Consider the following 12,069-nt stretch of genomic DNA (forward strand, 5'->3'; position numbering starts at 1 on the left):
AATTAATAACTAAAAAATCTACATGCTTATTTGTATAATCTACAAGCACACGTTATACTCCACAAGCAAACGGCGGCAGACGTTATAACTCATCTGCCTGTATCGCGCCTGATGATTCGCCAATCTCCTTTAATGAATAATTTGAAATTTTATGCGGTTGTCTGGCAGAAGAATTTTATATTCAGTTCGACCTAATCTATGTATGCATATAAGATATAAGACACTTTGCGTCAGACACCCTATATAAGAAATCGCGAAGGTGCCATTATATATTATTTACGATGTCGTTATACCACGAGATGACCGGGACTATTAAAACAATTGCAGAGGAATGAGACGAAGTCACAGGATCATATTTCAGGGATGGATTCTTCGAGGAATCCTGAGAGCTAATTCCTTCTCAACGAAAACATCTTGAACTTACAAGCCGGATCATTTCGGGAACAATTTTTCACGCGATACTTTTTACGTGCCGCGCAGCGCGATAAATTATATTATTATTACCGTTTCTTGTCGAACGCGCCCCATTCAACGATCAAACCGATCTCGCGAGGAACGCGCGAAGATTACAAAAACACAGTAATACAAGATATTAAAGCCGCGCGGGGGAAAGGAATTGCTTGTCGATACGCAAGGACCAATATCTCCGATGATAAGCGAGCATTTATCTTGATCCTTGCTACGGCGCGTCTTTTATCGCGACACAAATCTTGCGGTTAATATCGCTCCTCCTCGACTCGCATGAGTTATGAGTTTTCCTCGTTCATCCTGTCCGCCGACGACCCAAGAAGGCAGTTACTTTTACCTAAGCATTAAGCGGGTAACGAAGGAAAAATGGTAGCACATGGTGAGAAGAAATGACCATGATGTCCTCAAAATTTCACGAAGCTTCTCGACGACATCGAACGAACAAGAGAGTACAAGCACAATCGCGACGTACACGCTCGACGAAAGGCGAAGCGCGCAAACAGGACCGATATAAATCAAATTTCTCCAGGCAACATCGCGACTTCTTCGGAGTGTGTTCGCGCGGCACAAAATAAGCTACTCCTAATCCGCTTGCATAGAGAGAGACACTCGAAAGAATCGCGGAATCCTCTCGCATACAGCGAACCGATTTTTGTATGCAGAGAGAAAATATTGTAAGAAAAATATATTATATCACAAGATTTCATTCCACAGTATTTTTTTCTTTTTCCGTAAAACCGGATTACACTGGCATGTTGTAGTATAAATTACTACTAACAAATAGCAAATTCAATGGTCTTTCTTTACAATATAAAATATACGGTATAACCAATATTTATGTAATTACAATAATTTTGTAGTAAAAAATCAATATTTTTTAATGAATATATAGTAATTTCGGCTATAATTTATGTATGGCTCAAAATTAATTAAGAGAAAATAAAGAGGAAATTTGGTTGTATGTTTTACTAATTAAGAGAAAACTTTGTTGTATATTTTATTACACCAAAAAATATTATAACAAAAACTAGAACAAATTTTGTTGCAACCCTGTACGGAATACACATAGATTTATGATCGACATTATATGATTTATAATATACAATTTTTTTTTAAATGTAATGTATTTGGCTTTTTACTACGAAATTATTATAATTGCTTTAATGTTTTTTCATATCATATTTATACCACAATTTTAATGTAGCCCAGCTTAAACAAAAAACATTGTAAAAAAAATATAATTTTACCGTAATTTTTCCTACAATATTTTCTCCATGTATTATAAACTATAAAGTGAACTTTTCCACGCACCTTTCAGGAGGTTACACTCACAGAAAAGCATTTAAGAAATAAAAAATACTTATTCAGTGAGCACTAATAGCATATTTATTCAGTCTAAATTCAGTCTAAATTCAATTTAAGTCTAAATTTTTTTATTTAAATAAAATGAACAATCGCTTTCATAAAAAACTAAGATTTCAAGAAACTATATATTTTCTTGCTTGAATAATATTTTACATTAATACACAAGTAAATCCGCCGCAAAAATATTTTTTATTCCTTAGATCATTTTTCTCCCAATGTATTCTTTCATCTGTCTAACATAGTCATTACAAAAACGAGAAAGACGAGGCGCGAATGCTCAAAATTATATTACACCTATTATAAATCCGAAGTCGCTGAAGATGATTTGATCGAAACTTGATATACTACCTTTCCCTCATTTCCCATCACATTTTGCGGAATACGTTCGTTACCTCTTTTCGCGTAATTTTGCCGCAAAGCAAGTTATAATAAAATGTCATCCGGATTACGAAGAAGGTCATTGAAAGAAAATACCGGCTGCTTCGTACCGAAGCGCATTGAAAACGACTAGTAATGAAATACCCGTCTTATATCGCGGTAATGAAATGAAGAGATTGAGATGTTAACTTCAGAGAAAGGAGAAGAGGGGAAGGGTGATCGTGTCGAATTGGCGCGACGCCCAGAGCGTTCAACGCGCGCGTCGACGAATTCGCCCGAAATTCGCGCAAATAACAATAATCGAAATTTGACTAGGGGGTCCGGGCCTCACGCGCGGCCAATTCGGCGCACGGGGAAGGGTAAAAAAACAAAATACCCAGCACGACGTCGCGGCGGATCGTTACGACCTTTTCGATCGGTATCTCACGGCGAAGGCGTGAAGATTGGCTGATCCTGAGAGCGGCGAAATGAGCGAGGGAAGGCAAAGGGACGAGGGCAAGGCGGCGAAATCACGGCGAGAGGTGTGTCGGATCTTCGTGAATTCTAATCATCGGGAGTGCTATTTCCAGCGATGATAAAGGGAGAATTTATTTAGGCAACGGATTTATAGTACCGAGCGGAGCGAGCGGCAGGAGTTCTAATTATGATCGGTTAACTCGAGTTATTTTAATGGAATTTCCAAACGGGCGAACATTAGAATTCGTTGCAGAATGTAAAATTGACTTGGACGAGAGAAAGAGACTTGTTCTTTATAATTAGCAAATTAATAATATAACGAATAGAATAGTGCACTCTATGTATTTCTTCCTGCGATAAGTATGACCTGAGAAAGACCACAAAGATATTTCGCAGAAACAGCAGGTGTAATTAAGGTTTAACGTGAGTGAATAATGTAGAGGGAAAGAGGCAAAGAGTAGCGGAATAAAAGTGTGATAAGAGAAAATATCGCTGATGCATTACTTCAATTCAGTCGAAGTGTTTTCCTTTTTTCCCTTCAAGAGAATAAATTCTGCCATGTGTTGCGAAAAATAACAGTTGCGTAAGGAAGAACAGGTTCCAATGTCGTTCGAGAATATCGCTCTGTTGCGCGGAATATAGAATTGTTTTGATTCAAGACGGTGAAACATTATTATTATGAAATATAATATTTGCTGAATATAAAATTCAGGACAACAATTACAAAGAATATGCAGCCGGAAAAACTATAATCACATATTGGTAACAATTATAAAAGAACAGGCAAAAGTTTGCGATAAAGTAAACGTCACAGCGTGGAGGAGCGAGGCGCTGTTTCTTATTCTTCTGACAGTGGCGACGACATTTTAATTTCATGGGACGTTAAATACATTCTCGAAGACAAAAGAGAGAGCGAGAACGAGAGAGAAAGAAAGAGAGAGAGAGAAAGCAAAAATGAAGAAAGTCTGCGCTAAAAGAAGAAAAAAGAAAGAGCGTAGGGAGTGACCGTCCTATGACTCTCGCGAGTACAAGTTACCTGGATTTAATGTAGAATCCGTGGCTAATTCAGAAATTTCGCGGTTTAAATTTTATTCAGGAGACTCGACCCGCTTCTCTGGCGAAATTTCTCCATTATCTACACACTTTCGTGTGAACCGAATTTAGCTTAGCTTCATTTATCTTATTTTAACCGTCGCGCGTGGTCAGTGCGAGCGATAACGATAACTCGCAAAAATAACAGTTATCAATAAATCAATTAATCGCTGATGAATGGATTCCGAAAGTTGGTGCGGCAAGACAAAAGGGGAAAATATCGGGGCCGCCTTTCGCGGGCTAAAGTCAAGCGGAATCAAATACAAATCGAAGTACTCGACGTTATCCCGACGATATCCCAATCAACTTGGAGTTTCCTATGAATTATTCATATCACGATCTGAGTGAAATATCGGAAATACGTCACTGTAAAGCCCGCCTGACTGGACATTGCACGGAGTAAGTCTGGAAGAGATACGCCTCTATTCCGAACATCCCGTATTAATCTTCAGTCATTTGTAGCAGACGATTAAAAATAGAATTTTCTTTATTTAGAATTCAATTGGAATATTACACGTGTCGCGCCATGACACGCCGGTGCATGCATTGATAATGCATATTGGAAACCGATATTATAATCAGGCAATTTTTCTGCGAAATTCTAAATGAAAAGAAGCGAATTCTTTTATGACAGGTTGAGCAGAAATAATCGCGAATTGATTTCGTATATTTCATAAAAGTATCTCGTTAGAAAACTCTAAATAATTTAACAAAACCTTCATATATTTTTTGATGATATGCACCATTATATACACTGTAAGAAAAAACATCTAAAACGTGACAAACATTTATTGGGTGGGTACTAATAATATATTTATTAATATAAAATATTCATCAAGTAAGAAAATATACGTTAAGAATATTCAATTAAAACCGGTTTCAATTATATCCAGTTTACTTACTGCATAAAGTTGAGCTAAAATAAATGATTTTCTTAGGTAAAGTTTTATGATATTAAAGAAACCAAGTTCTTCTGCGTACATAACAATGAACTATTCTTATGATAAACTTGTGATAAATACATTTAAAAATTATTAAGAACACACTATTAAGAACACGTTCTTTGCTGAAGATAACCTTTACTTCAAAGAAGGAAAGTAAGCTGAGTGTTTCGCTTTTCTTAGCAATAGAATAATATTTTCTCTATGTAGTATCCACCGCAGAAATATTTACAATTTTTTAAATATTTTTTTTCTCAGTATAAATTTTGTATAGACGTAATCTCATGTTTAAGTCAAAATAATGATGAAACTAAGCTCAAATTAATTAGACCGTAAAGCTTCTCAACATTATTTTCCAATGCTGTTCAGCAGTCTCGTTAGAATATATCGTCATAACAATTTAATATGCAATTAATCATTTAATTGCAATCCAAAGAGAAAGAAGAGCATAAAATTAAACAGTCGACCGCAAATCTGTGCTTAGTTTCGTATTATAACTTTATTTCACCGTGATAAAAATATTCACTCACCAGTGGATGTGTCGCTGTCGTTACTCCGTCGTTCCCATACTCCGACAGCTCGCCTCCATCTCAAGTTGCTCCCTGCATCTTCGTCTTCATTTGCGAAACTCAGGTATACACACACACATACACACACGTACGAACGCGATCGTGTCTCGCGGAAAATGCGGCTGAAGTATAAGAACGCGCGCCAAACTAACTTCACCGCGTCGATCGCGCGTTTCCAAGTACGGCACTCCCGGACATCCGCTCTTAGTCCGTATCATCCCTGTGATCATCCCTGTGATACATTCCGAGCGGATAAGTAACGCGAAGCACAACTACTACTTGCGAGACGTTGTTGCAGAACGCCGGACACGCTTCGTGTTTCTCGAGCCTTCACGAAGTCGTCGACACGATAATAGCTATCGGAATATCTAACATGCGCCTTAGCTACGAGTTCATCGTATTCTTCAGTAACGATTAATGAGTCCAACGATCACCTGATCTATTACTGCTCGAGTGATCCGACGGAAATAACAGGTGTAAGGGAAAACTCACACCTTAGATTAAATTAGGTTATTCACACCATAAGGACAGTCTACAATAGGAGTAAAATATGGCTGTAAGAAGTCAGAGTAAGAAATTGACTAATCACAGTCGATTATTCTTCTCCCATCGACTGTAACTGAACAATTTCTCTTATTTCTTACAGCCATACTTTATTCTTATTGTAGACGATTCTTTAGGCTGAGTGTACAATATATGGAATAAGCTTGATAAGAAGTAAGAGTAGAAATAAAAATAAAAATAATTTATTTTGTTTATATACTTGCCTGTACTTTAACTTTTTTAAACCGGAAGTGTTTCTTTAACTGAAATACTTCCGATATAAGAGAGTTACAGTATAGGGGTAAGCAAAATAAATTACTTTTATTTCTTATTCCTACTCTTACTTTTTACACTAAGTTTACTCCATATATTGTAGACCAAGCCTTAGCAGAAAAGCGGAACTCGCGTTAGTGGTCAGGTGGCAGCAATGATACGCATTCGAACCCGAGCTAGCAAACGTTTTTCTCTCTCCAATTACGCACACAGACCGTTCTATCTATCCCTGTGACGATCGTCGTCACAGTTCCTGCCGTTGACAGTTTCTGCTTGTCTCGCGAATTGTGACTGATTCTACTCTTTTAAAATGAATCAGTGAAACATCACTGAAAACAGTGAATATACACTGATTTGCAGTTATAAGTGTTGCACTGAAAGTGCTCAGTGCTATACTTATAACTGATATCAGTGACTATTCATTGATTCATTTTAAGAGAGTACCGTTCCGTTTTCCGCTCTTCTATCAAAGTGATGTTCTCCCTAGGAGACGCCGACTCGACACGTCGCGACAAGCATTGTTTGTATATAACGAGATTAGTCTCTAATAATGTACTTACGACACGTCCCGACGATCGCACATCGTTGCCTTCGATACTTTCGATACTTATTTCCGCGCAAAACTCACTTTTAATGGACAAAACAACACGCGGAATGCGGAGTGAAGTCGATCGATGTATCAACGGTGGCTATTCGGTATAAAGAGAACTAAGATGGCCGCGCAATTGATTACGCGCGCCGTAAATCGCGCTGCCAACGTTGCCGCGCTCGCACTACACGCACTCTACACAGTCAGGTGATCAAGTGTAACAGGTGTACAAAGTGTAGCAAGTGTAGTTTTTCTCAATGAGTTTCACAACATATTCCGTACGTATCCAATAGGAAAACGCGTCTCCTGAGAATTACTGAAAAGAAAAAGAAACGAATTCTCGAACTGAATACGGAACGCGTTATAAAACTCGTCGAAAAAGAAACAGCATAGCTACCTTTAACCAGTTGACTGCACTGTTCTGCAGATGTTTTGTCGTTCGATAGATCGATAGTTACTAAATAATTCCGACCTTGTTCCGCATTTGTTTCCAGCATATCGCGTTTCTCATAACACGTTAATCGGGAAGATATGCTCGCGCTTTCAGACGTTTCCATGATATATTCCGAGCGAATAAATATCGCGAAGCACAACGATCACGTTTTTTGCTCACTCACGAAGTCATCGACGCGACAATCGTTGACAGAACATCGAAATTTAACGCTTGACAATTGACAACTTACGATGATCGTTGTCTGATAGCAAACTGCTATCTTCGTCTAAATTTCCGAAAGTCAAGCATACACATGTCGTGCGCAATCGAATTTCTCCGGAAGACGAGATTAGAGTATAAAGATAGAGAACAAGAGCAATTGCAGATCAGGCTTTGCAAAGTCGCCGACACGGCAATCGTTACCGGGAACATTGATGTTTCACTCGCGAGTATGTTACGTTATATACGTCCAACTCGCGAATATACCGTCTCAATAATGCGCGATAATTAACAATTCACGGCGATCGCGAACAGCGCCCGGCTCGCGCGGCTCCAAGCGAGCTACTGTGCGTGTCTCAATGTGACAAGCAAGTCAAAACAAAACACGCTCGCTCGCTCGCGCTTGTCAACAAAGGCAACCGGGTGTCCAAATAGAACCGTTACCACCGTTATCACCATGCTCTCGTTTTTAACATGATCATTATCTGAATGATCTCATGAACATTTTGTGTCGTATCACGATCTATACTTTCTCTCAACTATGTTAATTGTAATTTCAATAATTAACCATTTCGTTACGTCGTATAGTCGCTTATTATTTACTGTTGATTGAATCCTTGGGAATTATTTAAGATGCTGGACTCGTGCTTGCGCTCACAAAATTGCTTTTATCTTCATCTCGCAACGTTTTGTCCGAAATTTCAAATTTCACTGCGAATCGAGTAAATGAATGCCGAATATAATGAATTGCGCGACAAATAAATGTCAAGTACTTTCAAATTAAAGACTCTGGGTAGTTCACAAGCATGAATTAAAGGACTTTTTTGTCGGAATTTTTTTACATAGAAGTTACAACATATCGAACTTTTCAGTATGTTTCTATTATACTGTGAGGAACTTACGTGATATTTTCCATAATTGAAACTCATATTAGTTGAGTTATTGGGCGAAACGCCAGATGTTCGTGTCCTACTAGCATGCATGATCTAACCGGTTACAGCGATCTGAAACAAAACAGCAAACAAGATACTTTATAACAAACTACAAACTCACTTTAAATAAATGTGGCTATCATCTGAACTAGGATTATTGAACCAAATCAAAATTTGATAAAATGACAATATAAAAAAATAAATTGCGACCCCGTAATTTGTGTTTTGATCCTGTCATTTCGTTAAATGTTGATTTAGTTTAAAGTGAAAAAATAGTTGATCTAACTAAAATTATAATTATTTTATAACCATAATCACATTTTTTATAGTAAAATAATAAAGTAATAATATGAATATATATAAAGTTATCTTTACTAACAATATAGTTGAGTTTAATATAAAAAAACGAGTTTTCTTCACAATAATTTATAGCAATTATTTTTCTGTGTAATTATAGTTACAAATATATTTCAAATATTTTTTTTCCAGTATATAACACCCAACTAATATACGAGTTTCAATTGTGAAAAAATCATGCAACTTTTTCAAAAAAGTTAAAAATGCATGTCTTGTATAATTTCTTTGTAAAAAGTTCCACAGAAGCTTCTTTAATTCATATTTAAAAATTAATTACGCAGATCTTAACTACGCATCCTTAATTACGATGCATGGCTAATCGTTCCTCGCAATAGTCGGATCGAGGAGGTGGCGAAAGTAAAAGCTGTGCTTCGTGCATAGCGAGTAATTTGTTCTTCGTCTAACAAGCGCGGATTTCGGAAAGTGCGATTTCGTGCCTTCTTGAGCATCAAAAGTGAAGCTTCGTGGTGCGAATGAGTATTGTGAATGCCGAATTGAACAGCGGAGGATCGTCGGAATCGCGATGAAATGCGTCTCTCGATATTCGTAAAGGAGAAACTTGCGTTTACACGTGCCGCGTGTAAATTCGCTCGGACGCGGTTAAACGCACGCGAACCGCGTGGATGCCGATAATGCCCTTCTATAAAACTCGAAGCGTATCGAAAAAGGCATAAAATCCGACAGAGAAGAGGCAGAGGCGGGCAAAAAAAGTCGGAGCCCTGGAAGCACACTCGCGTAAATCGAGTTACCGCACGCTTTATTTCCCTCTGCGACTCACGGCAAGTTGGGAATTATCGTTATTTTCAGCTCGCGGCCATGAATTTAGAAACAGTCTGTACATGCTCGTACGCGCGAGCGACGGTAATTTGCCTCACAATCGGAAATAACGTTAACCGCCGTGGATCTTGCGTATCGTGAAAGTTATAGCGGAGACGTGTGACCATAAAGTGACTAATTTCTTTCTCACATAAAGGAAGGAAATTGCGCGCACATATTTCGACTCGCGTTCTTCTCTTCGAGTCACATCGATAAATTTTGAGAATTCAGGCGGAACATACACTCATCTTACATACAGAAAAATACATTCAAGTAGATGTTTCTTGTTTATAATAAATTTATATATCCGCAAATATTTATCACAAGCTCATCATAAGCATCCAATTTAATCAAAATATTTTCTAATTCATAGTAAGTTAATATACATAATTTGATATCAAGGATATCAAGTAAAATAAAACTCAATTTGCTTACTACACAATGAAAGAAAAATTTAAAAATTTATTTGTTTATAAAGTTTATTCACAGATATAAATTTTATTTCCCAAAAATAAACTTTATATGCTACAAATAAATGTTCAGGTATTTTTTCAGGTGTACATTACACTTATACTAATATAAAATATTTTTCAAATAACAAAAAAACATTTTCTCGGAACCTTAAAAAAACCTTAGCTTTTCGTAAAAACAATTGTTTATTCTGTTTAAACAAAAAAATTTTAATTTAAGTAAATATGTTATTAGTACTCATCAAACAAATATTTATTATTTTTTAGATATTTTTCTTCTCGTAGAGTCGGACTAACTTTTCTTCAATAAAATTTCATGATATTTTTGTCAAGAGAATAAATCCTTCTTTTGAGTACATAACAGTGATCTTTCCTTTAATTTACGATAAATATACTTTAAAACGTTATACGTTTATATGTTCTCAAGAAAATATTCTTTGATGAAGATAACCATTACCTGAACGAAGAAAAATAAGCTGAGTAATCTCGTTTCTTAGCAATAGAATGATATTTTTCTGTATATGCGCTTTATTTGATTAAATGCTTCAGATACTCATATGCGTATATATGTGTCGATATTTTGTTTTTGCGGAGCGGAAAGTACGACTTTAGTTCAACTTGATTAGCTCTCGGTGTAAAATTCGGCTTCAAATCAATACGGAATCCCTACACTGAGAGAAAAATTACATTAAAATCAACAAATATTTCTTTGATGGGTACCATTAATATATTTACTTAAATTTACATTCTCTTTATTTAAACCAAATATTGTTTATTTAAATCAGGTAAACAATATTTGATTTAAATAAAGAGAATGTAGATTTAAGTAAATATGTTAATGGCATCCATCAAAGAAATATTTGTAGATTTTAATATAATTTTTCTCTCAGTGTAAAATCAGATAGCATAAAAAAAGAAATTGATACACATATTTCGCTTCGCGCACTTCCTTTTGATTTAAATCGATAAATTTCGAGAATATAGGTAAAACAAACATACGTTACGCTTTCCTCGTTAAGAAACTAATGTCCGCATGTCTACGTCGATATTTTGTACTGAACAAAAAACGTCTTTATCTCCTCAGTTAATTCAGTGCAATTCTGAAGCCAATACGGAGTCCCTAAAATCAGTAACTGGTTTAGCTATTTTTATATATGACGCAAGACCAGCCTGAGGTGGGCCGATTTTTCAGTTTGCTTTACTATTTAGCATCGCGCGAGTAATGGGCAGATTCCACGTTCGCTTCACATGCTGTAGAATTTATATTTCGTCGAGTTCAACCCATTCACAGCCCCTCGCCGCCTCGTAATGTCCACCTCCAAGAAATTTTACAACTCTCTGCTGCCTTCTCCTCTACAATTCGCACTGCACATCGCCCGTTTTCAAATTAAAGGATCCTTCCAGCGAGATCTTTCTGTGTGCGTTTAGATGTGAGAAAACATTAATGGAAACGTACGATAATCCTGTTAAGCTGAATCTACAATGTGCTCTTTGCTTCCTATTTCTTGTTCTAGTTTAAAATTTGAGTTCAAAGAGTCCAAGAGAAAGAAATAAGAAGTAGAGAATACATTGTACTCGTAGATCTGCTTTAAATATCACGCAAGCAAGTGATCTCTGTCTCAGTCAGGGAAAAGTATAATCGAATAACAGTAAAAAATCAGTCCACTTCTCCAGCTCGTCTCGTGCCGTAAAGTAACTAAACAGTTACTAATTTTGGAGATTCCGTATTCACTTGAAGTTTGCACAGAGAATTGACTGTCAAAATAAGGGTTTCACGAAATTGAAAGTAGATATATATTGTTGTATCTTACGAAATTTAGAGTGGATATTCGTGTAGAAAATGTCTCGACACTTTATGCACTATAAGCCAATGAAACGAAGAAGCTTTCGACCAAAATTAGTAGATCTAAATTTTCTTTCTTTTTAACGTAATTACTAAAATATTAAAAGTATAAACAGAGAAAGTTTTAAAGTCCTATTCTGTCTGAAGAAAATTAATTTTATCAGAAAAACATGTATGTTCATTTCTTACTGATATCGCAACACATTTTGTTGGTAAAAATAATGAAAAGCTTCCTCTCTCTCTCTCTCTCTCTTCTCTCTCTCTCCTCTCTCTCTCTTCTCTCTCTCCTCTCTCTCTCTCTCTCTCTCTCTCTCTCTCTCTCTCT

At 36.5% G+C, this 12,069-nt stretch overlaps 1 protein-coding gene and 1 long non-coding RNA gene across 13 annotated transcripts in view; one reads left to right on the top strand and one right to left on the bottom strand.

The window, feature by feature from the left end:
* The window catches only part of LOC116852627 (collagen alpha-1(XVIII) chain-like), a 69,057-nt gene that overhangs the window by 17,881 nt on the left and 39,107 nt on the right, over positions 1-12,069 (top strand). The gene's annotated exons all lie outside the window — the stretch shown is intronic.
* Positions 7,795-12,069, bottom strand: part of LOC116852637 — a 47,111-nt gene continuing 42,836 nt past the window's right edge. Inside the window, exons 3-4 of the long non-coding RNA XR_004379809.1 lie at positions 8,229-8,330; positions 7,795-8,037 (exon numbers count right to left, since the gene is read on the bottom strand). This is a non-coding gene — a long non-coding RNA (uncharacterized LOC116852637). The remainder of the gene's footprint in view (positions 8,038-8,228; positions 8,331-12,069) is intronic.

This window comes from Odontomachus brunneus, unplaced genomic scaffold (assembly GCF_010583005.1).
Source record: "Odontomachus brunneus isolate Ranch 3 - 2012 unplaced genomic scaffold, Obru_v1 Obru_scaffold_242, whole genome shotgun sequence".
NCBI classification, from domain to species: domain Eukaryota; kingdom Metazoa; phylum Arthropoda; class Insecta; order Hymenoptera; family Formicidae; genus Odontomachus; species Odontomachus brunneus.